This window comes from Balaenoptera ricei, chromosome 7 (assembly GCF_028023285.1).
Source record: "Balaenoptera ricei isolate mBalRic1 chromosome 7, mBalRic1.hap2, whole genome shotgun sequence".
Taxonomy (NCBI): Eukaryota; Metazoa; Chordata; class Mammalia; order Artiodactyla; family Balaenopteridae; genus Balaenoptera; species Balaenoptera ricei.
This window is the reverse complement of record NC_082645.1, coordinates 43,379,157-43,395,557: the sequence shown is the minus strand read 5'-3', so window position 1 is coordinate 43,395,557 and position 16,401 is coordinate 43,379,157. Positions and strand designations below refer to the sequence as shown.

General features: G+C 40.1%; 1 pseudogene; it reads left to right on the top strand.

The window, feature by feature from the left end:
- The first annotated feature begins 4,201 nt into the window (after positions 1 to 4,201).
- On the top strand, positions 4,202 to 5,001 carry LOC132368492 (polycomb group RING finger protein 5-like; annotated as a pseudogene).
- Positions 5,002 to 16,401: the final 11,400 nt, after the last annotated feature.

Genomic DNA, 16,401 nt, shown 5'->3' with positions numbered 1-16,401 from the left:
AAAATATTTAAAATGATTCCACAGCAACTGAACTTACCTGTAAATAATTTTACCCATGTGATACCATGAGTTTTGAGCTTTGCAAAACACAGCATTTTTCACTGCATAATACCAGAAAATCCCTGAGAAAGTGAAGGTTTGGTCACAAATCCCTATATAATCTGCTTTGTGAAAAACATCTGGGTTTTTATGATCATCTGCTGCTAAGCACTGAATAGGCCCAACGTCTAAAAGATTGACAGTGTTTTACTTTTTATTTGGAACAATACTGTCAGCTCCTGTTATATTTCTTACCCTTCCAGAAAAAGGCTAAGAATAAAAATTAAACTTTATAATTTCCTTTAGGCAAGGGCAGTTTCCTTTTTATACAGGCAATAATAATGGCAACTGTTCCCATAGCCTGACATAGTATGCCAGGTGTCAGAGAAAAACCAGACCCTGACAGTAGTTTAAACAATAAAAAAAGATTGTTATTCAGGACTACTGCAATAGGAGAAAAAATATCTCAATATAGAACTGGGCTCCATTCTGAATGCAACAAGTTAAAAACTGGAATTTATAGCCTAGGAGAAGAGTAGAGGGGTCTGTGGATGAAAAATTAACTCAGAGGGTAGCATAATTCTTGCTACACCAACCTAACAGGATTCTTGCTGAAGGCAGGTAAGGGTGATCAGACACCACCAGGGAGATGGTGGGTGATGAGAAATTTGATCACCTGTCAAGAGTGATCAGATATCAAGAGTGGAGTATTCTGGCTAATCTGACTTGACAGGATTCTTGCTAAAACTAGACTTTACAAGGATGGAGACAGAGGCCGAAGGGTCAGGTTAGTCGAGCAGAGGGCTCAAAAGAGCATGACTATAAAGTTTGGTCAAGGAGAGAATCGTCACAGTCACTCATTTCACCCTCACAATAATACCTTAAGGCATATGCTGTTAATTTCCCATTTTAAAGATGTGGAAACTGAGGCACAGAGAGGTTAACGACTTGCCCAAGGTCCCATGCCTGGTAGGATGTAAAACCAGGGTTTTTTTTAATTGAAATATAGTTGAATTACAATATTATATTAGTTTCAGGTGTACAACATAGTGATTCGATATTTTTATAGATTACGCACCATACAAAGCTACTACAAAATTATGGACTATATTCCCTGTGCTGTACATTACACCCATGTGACTTTTTTATTTTATAACTGGTCATCTGTACCTCTTAACCCCTTCACCTATTTCGCCCATCCCACCCACCCCCTCCCCTCTGGCAACCACTACTTTGTTCTCTGTATCTGTGAGTCTGTTTCTGCTTTTAAAGCCGGGATTTGAATCCCGGCAGTCTGGTTTTAGACTTTGTGTGTCTTGCAAGGACGGTACTACTAATAGTGACATTTATTGAGCAATGACCATGTTCCAGTCACGGGGCTAATTGATTTGCATGCTTGATCTCACAGAAGTCTGAAAACAACTCTGTAAATTTGGTTTTACTATTATTCCCATATTACATATGACAAAACTGAGGCTTCAGGAGGTCAACATAGGTCATATAGCAAGTAGCAGTGGTCATATAACTATTGGGAGCAAAGGTGGGATTTAAACCCAAGGGTTTTTCTTTTTTTTCACTCCAGAGCCCATATTCCTAGCTTTCTCTTTCTAATCTTTTTTTTTTTCAGTTATTAAATATGTATAGAGCTTCTAGTAGGCACTGTGCAAGCAGTAGGGCTATAAGAGCAGGAAAGACCAACCCTGCCTTCCCAGAGTTTAGTCTATGGGAAAGATAAGCAACCTTTGGCAATTGCAATCTAGAAGAATAGATGCTGAATAGGACTAGTTACAGGTGCTGTGAGAGTAGAGAAGAGGCACCTAACCCTGGTTTGAGGGACTAGAGTAGGCATCTCAGAAGTCACAGAAGGCATGGAGAGCAAGCAACATCTAAGCACAGGTCTGTCTCACCAAAAAAAAAAAAAAAAAAAAAATGTGGAATGGGCAGGGGTTGGCCAGGTGGCTAAATTGAGGGAAATGTGTTCCACGCTGAGGAAAGAGCCTATGCAAAGACTTCAAGGTCAGTATGAACAGAGCACAGGGTGAAAAGGAACACACTGTGATGTGCTGGAGAGGTAAGAAGGGATAGGATCACGAAGGGTCTTGTTGGCCACTGATGAAATTCACACTTAATTCTAAGAGCAGCAGGAAACCAATGAAGAGTTCAAGCAGGAAAATAACATGGTTCAATTTGCATACTGGGATGACCTCTCAGACTGCATCATGAGGACTAGTTATCTGGAAGGAGAGCTAGACTGATAGAAGGAAGGCCAATTATGAGATGGTCAGGAATACAGACAAGTGGGCAAGTGGAAGTTACAAGAGTGAGACATAAGTGGTTTTGAAAGTGATTTCCCAAAGTAATTCAAAATTTCTAGGACTTGAGACTTCCCTGGTGGCGCAGTGGTTAAGACTCCGCCTGCCAATGCAGGGGACACGGGTTCAAGCCCTGGTCGGGGAAGATCCCACATGCTGTGAAGCAACTAAGCCCGTGAGCCACAACTACTGAGACCGCCCGCCACAACTACTGAAAGCCCGCACGCCTAGAGCCCGTGCTCCGCAACATAGAGAAGCCACCGTGATGAGAAGCCCGCATGCCACAACGAAGAGTATCCCCCGCTCGCCAAAACTAGAGAAAGCCCGCACACAGCAAAGAACACCCAATGCAGACAAAAATAAAATAAATTTATTAAAAAAAAAAAATTTCCAGGTCTTGGTAATTGGTAGGGCTGTCAGAGAAGGAATCAGATGACAAGCAGATATGCAGCTTGGAAATCTATTCAAAAAGGAAGGCAATATAAGAGAAACAGCAGGCTTAAGAGGGAAAATAATTATTTCTGTTTGAGAAATGCTGAGCTGTATGTGCTCATGAGACACCCAGATGGACAAGTTGCTTGCGTGGATGGTAAGATTGGAGCTCAGGAAGTTCTGGAGATAAAGATGTGGGAACCATCCTCATGCAAATAATAGTTAAAGCATTAGGGCTTATGGGATCACCCAGAGAAAGTGTGCAGAGGAGGGAGGAAAGTAAGAATGGGAGACCAGTCTTTAAAAGTTAAAAGAGAAGATTTCCAAGAGACTGAGAAAGACTGGCCTGAAAGATGGGAGGAAAGCCAGGTGTGGGCATCACAGGGGTCAGGAGAAAAGATTTCAAGAAGGAAGGAGGGGGGCTTCCCTGGTGGCGCAGTGGTTGAGAGTCTGCCTGCCAATGCAGGGGACACGGGTTCGAGGCCTGGTCTGGGAGGATCCCACATGCCGCAGAGCAACTAGGCCCGTGAGCCACAATTACTGAGCCTGCGTGTCTGGAGTCTGTGCTCCGCAACAAGAGAGGCCGCGATAATGAGAGGCCCGTGCACCGCGATGAAGAGTGGCCCCCGCTTGCCACAACTAGAGAAAGCCCTCGCACAGAAACGAAGACCCAACACAGCCAAAAATAAATAAATAAATAAATAAAAATTAAAAAAAAAAAAAAAAAAAGGAAGGAAGGAGGGACCACCATGTCAAATGCTGAAAGGACAAGTAAAAGAGGACTAAAATTAGGTCCCGTGGGTTCACCAAAAGAATAGATTTTTGTAGCTTACAAGAAGCTGCTAGAAGACAACTACACTCTTGTCTTTTATAGAGCTTTGAAGAATTTATGCTCATCTCCTGAGTTTGGGGGATGTGTATGACTGAAGGCCTCAGGGAGCAGCAAGAGGAGAGAGTGAGAATATTCAGATTAAAAAAGAGTTTGGAGGTGGTCCAGTGGTTAGGGCTCTGGGCTTCCACTGCAGGGGGCATGGGTTAAAACCCTGGTCAAGGAACCAAGATCCCACATGCCTTGCAGTGCAGCCAAAGAATCACGAGACAGCTTGCTTCCTCTACTCTGCTCTTCACGTGTGTGAGGATACAACCGTGGTCGGCCACCTGCAAACCAGAAGAAGGCTCTCACCAGCACCCAACCATGGTGCCTCCCTGATCTCAGACTTCCAGCCTCCAGAACTCTATGGGAAAGCAGAACCACCAAAAGGAGTGATGACCAGCGATCTCATGAGAAGTCTGGATTTTATTTCTCATGCCTCAGGACATCCAGTTGGGAATGCCATACCAGCTCCTGGGATCAGACTTTCATCCACTTAATACCCCTGTTTGCCTGAACTACTAGAGCCAGTCCTAGCTAACCACGAATGGCTACCCAGAGGAAACACCTGGTGAAAGATTTCAATCCTTACATCAATCCTTACATTTCAATCTTTACCTGCTATATCTGTAGAGGGTATCTGATCAAGCCAACTACAGTGACGGAATGCCTCCATACCTTCTGTAAGACTTGTATTGTCCAGCACCTTGAAGACAGCAATGATTGTCCAAGGTGTGGCAACCAGGTTCATGAGACAAACCCGTTAGAAATGTTGAAGTTGGATAACACATTAGAGGAAATTATATTTAAGTTTGTCCCTGGACTACAAGAATAAGAACTTGAGTGGGAGTCTGAATTTTGGAAGAAAAACAAGCCTCAAGAAAATGGACAAAATAATACTTCAAAAGTTGACAAACCTAAAGTAGATGAAGAAGGTGATGAAAATCAAGATGATAAAGACTATCACAGAAGTGACCCACAGATTGCTATATGTCTAGATTGTTTACAAAATAATGGACAATCAGGGGACAATGTAGTAAAGGGTTTAATGAAGAAATTCATTTGGTGTTCTACACATGTAACTGTGGGAACTATTAAAAAATTTCTAAGTTTAAAACTAAAACTTCCAAGTTCTTATGAGTTGGATGTGCTGTGCCATGGTGAAATTATGGGGAAGGATCATACTATGGAGTTCATCTACATGACAAGATGGAGACTAAGAGGCAAAAACTTTCATTGTCTGAACTGCTCAGCTTCACAAGTCTGCCCTCAGGATGGCCCTTTGTGTCAGTCATACCCCCATACCCCATAGTATTGCAGTATCGACCAAGAATTGATTTTGGTTAGACCACAAGGCCTAGATCCCACTGAACGAATCCTGCACTATGTGTTTACTCATCGACAGACTGCACAGTGAATGGTGTGTGGACTGGAGGGACACAACCAGATTTTCAGCATGCGAATAAGGCCGTTGTCTGTCTCTAGATTGTCAGTTGCATTTATGTTGTTTCTATTAAGAGCAAACCAAGTGCCATTCTGCTACTGAACCATCTGCATTAAGGTATCTGTGCTGTCTCACAGTGTACAAGTCATGGTTGAAATCAGTTAGGTGTGCAGCCACGATTCAGTCTTCTGAATATTTTGCTTGCCTGTTCTAAGACTGTTCTAATGCTTGATTACACTAGTAATATGGCTCAATCTTTGTGGTGTTGCTGTTTTCACATACTTACTATTTGATTAATTCTTGTTTAAATAGAGTACTGTACAAGGAACTAATAATTATTATAACTTGAAATTATTCTGTATGGGAAATATATTTAGAAAAGTGGTCCTTGAGCCACTGTCCTGTTTTAAAAAAAAGGAGTTTGGAGGTCAAAGCAAGGACACAAGCACAGCCTGGAAGCAAGCTTGTGTAGAGGCTAATACTGTGCGGTTGTCTAGATTGGGTTTACCTTCTTTGCCTCATCAATAAAGCAGGTTGTTGTGAGGTTTAAGAGAGCTAATTGGTGTAATAGGTTTAAACAATGCTTGGTACACAATAAGCATACTGTGTTAGCGCCTCTTAATATCTCTTTATTTTCTGGGGTCTCTGTAAACCTTCAGAATTCTGATGAAATCTTTGAGAAGATGAGCCCCTAGTACCAACTGAGATTGGATTCTCTCCAATCTGGCAAAAAAAATTTAAAAAGTGTTTAGAGGTAGACTTATGTTGATCCAAAAGAAAAAGGGGGGAAGGGTAGAGAGGACTGGCTATGTCACTACAGGAAGCAGTGAAGTCTGTGAAAATAGACCAGGCCTTGGAAACTACCTGTGGCCCACAACCTAGTTTATAAATAAAACAGCCACACCCATACTATTACGTAGTGTCTATGGCTGATTTCATGCTACAATAGCAGGGTTGAGTAGTTGCAACAGAGACAGTATGGCCCTCAAAGCTTAAAGTATTTAGTATCTGGCCCTTTACAAAAAAAGTTGCCAACACTTGGTATAGTCAATACTTTCAAAATATTATGAAAGCACTATAGAGAAAAAAGTTAAAGCACTTGGTAATTTAATTTACTGTAAATTCTATATAAATTAGTTGTATGATTTGGCTGCTCAAAAGTGAAATTAAACCATAGTTGGATTGCTACAAATATAGGATCCAGAATGATGGAGGAGATAGCTGACCAAGCTGGAAATATTATGCTGAGCTAGAAGCAGTACTATTGCAATCTAGAGCAGCACTGTCCAAAAAAACTTTCTGCAAAGATGAAAATGTTCTTAAATCTGCACTGTCCAATACAGTAACTGCCAGCCACCTGTGGACACTGTTTGAATAAGGAACTGAATTTTAATTGTATTTAATTTTAACTAATTTAATCACATGTGACTAGTGGCTACCATATTGGATAGTGCAGATATAAAGTGTTCAGCATCACAGAAGTACTTGTGTAATAAAAAGAAAACAATTTAATTCAATAGACCTTTTTAGTCCTTTGTTCTGGGGATACAAAAGCAAGATTCAATTAAAATATAGCAAGTATATAGATGCCCACAAAACTAAAATACATGAATATAAATGCCATTATGATAGATAAAAACTGAGTACCCAGTATGTGCCAGGATTTAGGCAAAGTTCTCAACATTTACTATTTTATTTAACCCTTCAAGATATCGGTGAAATAAATAATTATCATCCTAAATTTCATATTTTAACAAAACACTGAGCACTAAAAAAGATGAAATATGCAAGATCACAAGTGATAACTGAGTTTCAAACATAAATCTGCCTGACTCTCACACCAAAGGTTCTTTCTACATAACAAAGAATGAATTATATATCGTAGGAATACAAATAAGGGAGAAATGTATTCTGCTTTTAGAGGGTCAGACTTCTGGGATAGGGAGAGCCAAACATAGCTAGGGAGGATAAGAGATATTTAAGCTGAATCTTGAAAGAGAAGGAGTTCTCCATAAAGATAAAAGGAAAAGACCATTCAAGGCAATGGGCAACAGCATGAGGAAAAGACACAGAGCTGTTGAAGGGCCCAAGAGTTGTGGGTAGAGCATGGGATCATGACCTTCAGTAGATTACTTTTTGTGTTCCTTCTATATGCTACATACTGCTATACTATATACACACATTATCCTAAGCATTGTGGAACGTAAGATAAAACAAATGATCAAGACACAATCCCTGCTTTTCACAAACACATAATGTAATAGAGGAGACTAACAAATATACAACCAGGCTGGTTGAGATACTAGAGTTACAAATTACCCTGAGAGATCAGGGATTGAGCCTCTAAATCATTGGAATGTGATAAAGCCTCAGATTAAGTAAGCTTTAGGTTTGTATCAAGTATAAGACACTAATAAGGATGGCAGGGGAAAAAAACCAACCAGAATGGTCAATGTAATGCTAACAGAAGGAATTTGTGAGGAATAGGGAGATGTCTAGTCTGAAAAAAGTCAAGGTGAGAAGCACATGACTTCTATCTTTCAACGTATGAAGGAACATCATGGAGCAAAAAGACCAATCTTACTCTATATGACCCTAGATAGTTCCACACAATGAAAATTTTGCTAGCAGATGACAGGATTCTCTCCTTGACCGAACTTTGGTCTGGCTTCTCTGCGTTTTCTTTTTGTCTAGATCCAAACTTGGGCTCTATCCTTGGCCCATTTAGTCCAGTGTTAGCAAAAATAGTGCTGGGTCTGTTTAGTGAAAATTCCCCACCCTTGACAGCTGATCAAATTCCTGACCCATCACCCCTGTAGGGGTGGAAAACTTTTCCCTTCTTCCCTCTAGGTTTGTTGGCTGGTCTAATAATAAAATTGACATAAGACAGATTAACAGGAGAAAGACAATTCTAATTTTGCACATACAAGAGCCCCATAAAAATATGAGACTCAAAGATGGGACCAAAGCAGACAACTTTTTTATACCTTTCACACAAAGAAACAGTAAATCTGTGAAGAATTGAAAAAACAAAGTATGGGCTTGGGGTAGTAAATTAGTGAAGAAGTTAACAGTTTGCTTTTATAGTCTTCTCAGCCCTTAATTCCCTCTCTCTGGTGATGAGGACACCTTTACCCTCCTGGTATAGGAAGGGCACCTTTCACATGGGAGATTTATTTCCTTTTTTCAGGGGGACAAAGAAGGGTCAGAGTGTGTTTCTTGCACCAACTGTTTCTCAAGTAACTTTAATTCAAAACGATCAGTATGCCCAAAATGACATATTTTGGAGTGGCATATTCTGCTCCCCTTTGCCCTCAATATATTATCACCCTGCCTTGCCTGCAGCAAGAATCCTATCAAGTCAGTTTAGCCAGAATCCCCCTTATCCTTGATGTTCCCTGTTGGTAACTTTTATCCACTGACCCCCACTCTGCTCCTTGTCTATAACACCTATTTGTCCTTCTTATATCTGGAATTGAGCACAATTCTATACTGAGGTCTGTCTTTCCCTATCACAATAGTTCCTGAATAAAATTTGCCTTCACCAGTTTAATTTCTGTTCAGATGATTTTCTTTGACACAGAACAGTCTGGAAATGTCACGAGTTGCCTCAAGAAGACATCTATCTCTAGAATAGTCCAAGAAGAGACAGTGGAAAGATAGTAACCATAGAGGTTGTCCAGAGACACTGCTCTAGATTCAAAGATGATCTTCTGCCCCTGATATTCTGGGATTCTAGCATAGAGCTGGCATCAACATTCCACTAATTTTTCTTGTAGCTCAACTGCAATCACTTTTCTGATCAGTTCTTCAAATTGATTCGGAGATTGTGTATATTTATTTGCAATAATTTAGAAGTATAATTTGTTATTCAGGAAAGAAATTCATTGTATTCTCCAAATTTTTTATCCTGGTGAATCTCATTCTGATACTAAAAAAGAGTTGCTCTAACTTAAATGATGCTGTCAGATTCTATACTTTAGAAAGCAGCACCCAGGATCTCTGGACTTCAAACCCAAGATATTGGCCTTTTTAGGACAATCTCAGACCCCCTAAACAAAATGTCTAATATAATATGCATTCTGCAGTAATAAATTAGCATTTCTTTTCAAGTACTTTATAATTCAGACTTTTCACTAGTCCATAATTTTAGCCTTCTCTCATGTCCCCACACTCCCTTTGCTGATTTATCTGCCTGTCTCTAAGATCCATTCAGCACCCTTCCTCTGCCCTGCATGGAGGCTGATCCATGCAATAGTACTTCCCAGGTTCCCTTGACAAGGTTCTTGTTAGGTTTAGCCAATGGGAGGCACTGGTGGGAAAACGGAAAAAACTTTCTCTTTGTCTCTCTCTCTCTCTCCTCCTTCTTTTCTTCTCTCCCTCCTTTTCCCTCTCTCTGATTTGGATCGTATTTCCAGCAGCAACTTGTCTCTTCTGTGGTCCTAGCTCCTGCCAGTCTGCCTCACCATGGTTACTGCTCCCACCAGGTTGCCTGGCCCCTGGAGTCCCGTACCCACTACCTTCTCCCTTTGTCCCTCCAGCAGTGGGGTGACCAGGATACAGCTCCTGTTTTTGCTAATCTCTGGCTTGACTCTCTGTCCCTTCCACTCTGTGTGTGTTTGGGGAGCAGAGGGGTAAAATATACAGAACATAATGTCCACTTTATTCTTTAACTTCTCCAATAACTTCGTATCTGAAAACTTAGTTTCCTATACTAAATTCTGTTAAACTACCTCTGTGTTTCTATTTTCCTGGCTGGATATCACCCCATTCTCTAATTTAACAGAGGTTTTGTATAATTCTAAAGTGTGGGTTTAAATATTGAGTAGAAATCACCAAAAGAAGCTGTACTAATTTAAAGAAAACCTGTTTTTTCACTTGGTCTACATCTTAAGTGATGGCTTTTGTAGCCTCCTCTCTTCCTACAAATCTAGTTTAAAGTACCTCTCCACAACACAAAAGTAGCCATTGCATCATCTTATACTTGAACACTTATTACACCTTGAAGTGTCAGATATTTCATTTTGGATTCTCCTATTAGACTTTAAATCCAATTGAATTAATACAAATCCTTCAATAACAAAATCTATTTGGAAAATCACTCACAGGAATCCCTTTATCTCTTTTATTTTATTTTCCATTCTTATTTTTTTCCTGCCTATTGCCTTTTTCCCCTTTCCCCCATGGAAATAAAAGACATGATCAGAGCAACGTTTCAACAGCCCACCAACATGACCTCTATCTTCCTTCATGTTATAAGAAGGAGGTGTTGCCGTGGCAACTCTGGAAGAAACGTGCTTGACTTTCTGGACTGCAATCTCCAAAAAGAACTGTCTTTCAGATCTTAATCTATCCTCAGGTGAGAGACCTGATATTGTTTTAGATAGGATTTCTTTCTTTAATGTGAGACCCATATTTGAAGGACAATTATGGATTGTCCCCGGCCCAGAGATGTTTGTCAGGTGGGCACTGTTCACCTGCAGACCATTTTGTGCTCAGTTGCCTCTCATTCTGCTAAATGCCAGGACCATTCTACTGCCTCAGAATCATGAATTTTGACAATTAACAATTACCGAGCCTTTATTATGTAAAATGTTGCGAAAGAGTGGCCAGTCTAAAACTCTCTCTCTAAATGGATAGTATTCTCTTATCATTTCCTTTTCTCTGACCATTGTGGTCTTTTCTGCTTTCTTTTTTCCACTTTATATATTCTTAATACTAGACTCCTGTCTCTGTGAACTCACTGTCGGACCTGAATTGAAGAATAGTCCATTGGCCCCTGTGTCAAGCATGTCTGTATGCATCAGGGGGAACAGATGAGGTGAAAAGTCACCAACTTTGGGAGTGGAGAAATTGAGAAGCGGGGACAATCCATGCCATGGCAGACAAATTACAGTAACTTCTATGTTGGATGTACCTCGCCCTCCCTCCCAGACTGCTACTAGTTCAGGAGCTAGAAAAAAATAAGGAGAAAATGACAGACTCTTTCTTAAGGAAACACTGTTTTTGCGTTGGCCTCCTTAGCAAGTTGTAAATCCTAGGCTACATGGTGCCCTCACTTTCCATCAGCTGCCTGGCTCCAGCCCTCTCCTCTTTCTTCCTTTAGCTCTAAACTGAGAGCTAAGAGATGTACCAGCACTGTTCTCAATCCTTTATATACATTTTTCTTCTCTCATCTTCACAAATCCTGGCCATATTCCTGATGAGGACAAGTAACTTGTCCAAGGTCTCTTAAGTAGAAAGCTACAGAGGCAGAATTTGAACCCCAGATGGTCTCGTCCAAAGATTCTTTCATATACAACACATTGTATCCCCAAAGGAGAAAATCGGAAACACAATATGAAAAGTCTGTTTGCTTGTCTAATTTCCCACTGGCTTATAAGCAATGTGAGTGAAGAGATAATTCATATTCACTTCTGTAGCCCCCATGCCTGGCATATTGTAAATACTCAATAAGCATTTGTTGAAGGATGAATGAATTTTTAAATTAATACCCACCTCTCTTCTTTATCCTGAGCCAGAATAGTGCCAAAACCTCTAAAATGGCCTATTCACCTCTATTCTTGAGACACCTCTGAGATTCCACAGCAAGACATGATTAATTTCACACTATTATTTTAAAATTTCTCAATAGTCCCCTCATCAAAAGGATAAAGTGCAAGTTTCTCTTCTCTTATCTAAGAGTTTTATCTCTTCCCCCTCCTTCCCACAGCGTACAACTTACCATCACCCCTTTGCTGAATTATGATGGAAGTTGGAGTTATTGACAGCTTTCCTAATAAAGACCTTTGAGCTTTTGTGCATACAATTTCCTCCACCAGGAAGACCCTAGTCTCCCCCCACCACATACACACAGTCCTCCCTCACCTTATTTGCCTGGCAAACCCCTGTCACCCTCTTATGAACTGAATATGTGTCCCCCCAAAAAAAATTCTTATGTTGAAACTCTCCCCCACCCCACCCCAATGTGATGGTATTAGGAGGTGGGGTCTTTGGGAGATAATTAGGATTAGATGAGGTTATGAGAGTGGAGCCCTCATGAATGGGATCAGTGCCCTTATAAGAGTCACAAAAGAGTTTGCTTCCTTTCTGCTCTCCATCAAGAAGTTAGCAGTCTGCAACCCAGAAGAGGTTCCTTATCAGAACCCAACCGTGCTGGCACCCTGATCTCAAACTTCCAGACTCCAGAACTGTAAGAAATAAATGTCTATTTTTTATAAGCCACCTACTCTACGGTACTTTGTTATACCAGCCCAACCTGACTTAGACACCCTCCTTCGAAAATTAGCTCAAAGCAACACCTCCTTGGGAATCACAAATTTCCTGAGAACTCAGTGCTTTCTGCACCTTACACAGATGTCCACTACAGAAATGTTATATTGTGTTTTCACTGTCCACTTTTTCACTTTTTTGTAAGCTTGCTAAAGGAAAGGACCATGCCTTTTCATCTCAATGACCCCAGGACTTAGTGTAGTGTTTGGTGCTGTGAGCCTACAGAAATCAGTATTTGTCCAAAATAAGAAAGAAGGAAGGAAAGGAGGAAGGGAAGGAGGAATGACTCTTAATTTGGTTGATAAGAGGAACCTATGGGAATAGTTATGTAGTGAATGCATTTTAATCTTTGAGGCAGAGGTGGGCAAGACAGTTGTGAGGTTTGGAACACTGCATGACATAATTAACTCAAGGACTATGTAATGTCTCCCTAATCATAATAACAATGATTAGGGAGACAGAAAATCAGGAAAGGCAAAGGGCAGCAAGACAAATTTTTATATACAACTTTATCTCAAGCTGTCCCTATCTGAAAGATTCATCTCCAAACCCAACAGTATGGCAATACCTCTGAAATCATTAAATTTATTGTTTTGTATGTTTCTTTTCAAGTCAAAATATTTTGAGATATAAAATCATGCCTTTTGCAAAGAATGTGATATTGTCTTGTCAACTGGTTTTTCTTACTGCCACTAATCAAATAACTCAAGTACATATTTCTTAGGACCCGAAGCACAAAATATATTAGATTTAAAGAAAATCAGAAATTAAAAATGCTTATACCCTCTGGTTCTAGGAAAGAGGAATTACATTTTGCCAATTATTAAAGGCTTGGCTTATTTTACTATCTCCCATTTGTAATGTTTAATATTAAAATAAAATGTGGATAACATTAGCAGAAATGTGGTAATACTAAGTAAAAGACAACAAACTTAGTATAGTAAAAGCAGGTTTCCCTGGCAAAATCCAGACTCTGAAACATTGTTCAAGAATGATATTTTTTGGAAATAAAAACAAAAATACACAAATGGGACCTAATGAAACTTCAAAGCTTTTGCACAGCAAAGGAAACCATAAACAAGATGAAAAGACAACCCTCAGAATGGGAGAAAATACTTGCAAATGAAGCAACTGACAAAGGATTAATCTCCAAAATTTACAAGCAGCTCATGCAGCTCAATATCAAAAAAACAAACAACCCAATCCAAAAATGCACAGAAGACCTAAATAGACATTCCTCCAAAGAAGATATACAGATTGCCAACAAACACATGAAAGAATGCTCAACATCATTAATCATTAGAGAAATGCAAATCAAAACTACAATAATATATCATCTCACACCAGTCAGAATGGCCATCATCAAAAAATTTACAAACAATAAATGCTGGAGAGGGTGTGGAGAAAAAAAGGGAACCCTCTTGCACTGTTGGTGGGAATGTAAATTGATACAGCCATTATGGAGAACAGTATGGAGGTTCCTTAAAAAACTACAAATAGAAGTACCATATGACCCAGCAATCCCACTACTAGGCATATACCCTGAGAAAACCATAATTCAAAAAGAGTCATGTACCAAAATATTCATTGCAGCTCTATTTACAATAGCCAGGACATGGAAGCAACCTAAGTGTCCATCGACAGATGAATGGATAAAGAAGATGTGGCACATATATACAATGGAATATTACTCGGCCATAAAAAGAAACGAAATTGAGTTATCTGTAGTGAGCTGGATGGACCTAGAGTCTGTCATACAGAGTGAAGTAAGTCAGAAAGAGAAAAACAAATACCGTATGGTAACACATATATATGGAATCTTAAAAAAAAAAAAAAGAATGACATCTTTGAGACTAACGCTAGAAAATGTCATAAATACACATGACTCAACTCGAAAGAAGGTAGAAAGGAAATTCAATGTCATGAAGAATTTATTACTACAAACTGGATAATAAATACCATTTGTTCTTTATCAATATTATAACTTTGACAGTTTTATGTGGATATTTATGTTGGCGGTATTAACACCAGGCTTTTCTTCCTCTTGGTGCTGTGGTGTTTGTTTTGCTGTTGTTGCTGTTGTTGTTCTGGTATTGATTAGAGCATTTAGTATAGCAGGTGGTACAGCTGTTCGTTAAGTGATGATTATAGTCATCTATTAAGAAACTACCACGTTCCAGTGATTTTCTCAATACTATTTCTGACCTTTATAACAATTCCTGATGGGAACTATAGTCAGTGCCTCTGTGTTATAGATGAGGAATCAAGGGTTCAAATAGATTAAGTAATTTGCCTGCAGTTCCAGACTTCATTAGAAAGGACCTGGAGCTTGGGCTTCATGGAACTCATGGGACATGAGACTCTAAATCCTATGTCTGTCCCACTGCCATTCACTCTGGGATACCACCACTGCTCTGGATGGAATACAGAAGAGCACGTCAGCTGTTTAGTGAAATATGTTTGGAGAGAAAGCCTCTTTCCATCACAGAATTGAACTGGAGAAGCCCATTTTGAAAGTCCAAACAGGTTTTCAAGGGGGTAAAAAACACTAAAGTTAAGATAAGCTATTTAACATAATCTCTTTAGAAACACTACTTTTTATTTTCAGAATTATGAGCAAAAGAATAATGAAAGAGACCAAAGGGGTCCTTGAGACTAAACACAATTAGTGACCTTTTCTAATTAGACCACGCAGGGGGCCTGGACAGGAATGATTGGCACCAAGCCTGCCTTGGCTGCTTATAAAACCAAGAAGGGACACGATACTCTTTTTGATATGTCAACTTGGCTAGGCTACAGTCCCCAGTTTCTCAATCAAACACTAGTCTAGGTGCTGCTTATGAAGGCATTTTGCAGATGTGATTAAAGTCCATAATTAGTTGACTCTATTCTTTTAATTTATTTATTTATTTATTTTTGGCTGCGTTAGGTCTTTGTTGCTGTGTGTGGGCTTCTAGATGCGGTGAGCAAGGGCTACTCCTCGTGGTGCGCAGGCTTCTCATTTCCGTGGCATCTCTTGTTGCGAAGCACGGGCTCTAGGCCACGTGAGCTTCAGTAGTTGTGGCGCACAGGCTTCAGTAGTTGTGGCTCACGGGCTCTAGAGCACAGGGTCAGTAGTTGTGGCACATGGGCTTAGTTGCTCCGTGGCATGTGGGATCTTCCTGCACCAAGGCTTGCACCCATGTTCCCTGCCTTGGCAGGCGGATTATTAACCACTGTGCCACCAGGAAAGCCCAATTAGTCGACTTTAAATGAAAGATATTATCCTGGATAATTTAAGTGGGCCTGATTCAATCAGTTGAAAACCGTAAGAGCAGGACTAGCTACCATGCCCAAAGCTATAATGGTTGGTAGTTTTTTTATACCTTCTTCATGCAATAATGGCAATTGTCTTTAGCCAAGCCATATACTAATCTTAAATACCACTAATTTCACTAATGAGGGATTGATTGTTAAATCCAGCATGCTAACTAATTAAATACTAATTTTATCTATGAACAATGATTTCTAACATTCATAATGCTGATTAGCAAAATGTCTAATGTCGACCAGAGGTTGCAGTGCTTGCAGTAGCCACCTATGGAGAGCAGCCATTCTGACTAAATGCTAACTAAATGCTAACTCACCACTCTACTGCTGAAACATAGCCTAAACTAACATAAGCCCAAAACAACAATGAGGGCTTCCCTGGTGGCACAGTGGTTAAGAATCCACCTGCCAATACAGGGGACACAGTTTCAAACCCTGGTCTGGGAAGATCCCACATGCCACGGAGCAATTGAGCCCGTGTGACACAACTACTGAGCCCGTGGCCACAACTACTGAAGCCCGCGTGCCTAGAGCCCGTGCCCCGCAACAAGAGAAGCCACCACAATGAGAAGCCCGCGCACCACAACGAAGAGTAGCCCCCGCTTACCGCAACTAGAGAAAGCACGTGCAGCAACAAAGATCCAATGCAGCCAAAAACAAAATAAAATAAAATTAATTAATTAAAAAAAAAACCACTGCTATGCTGAAATATTTTGGACTAA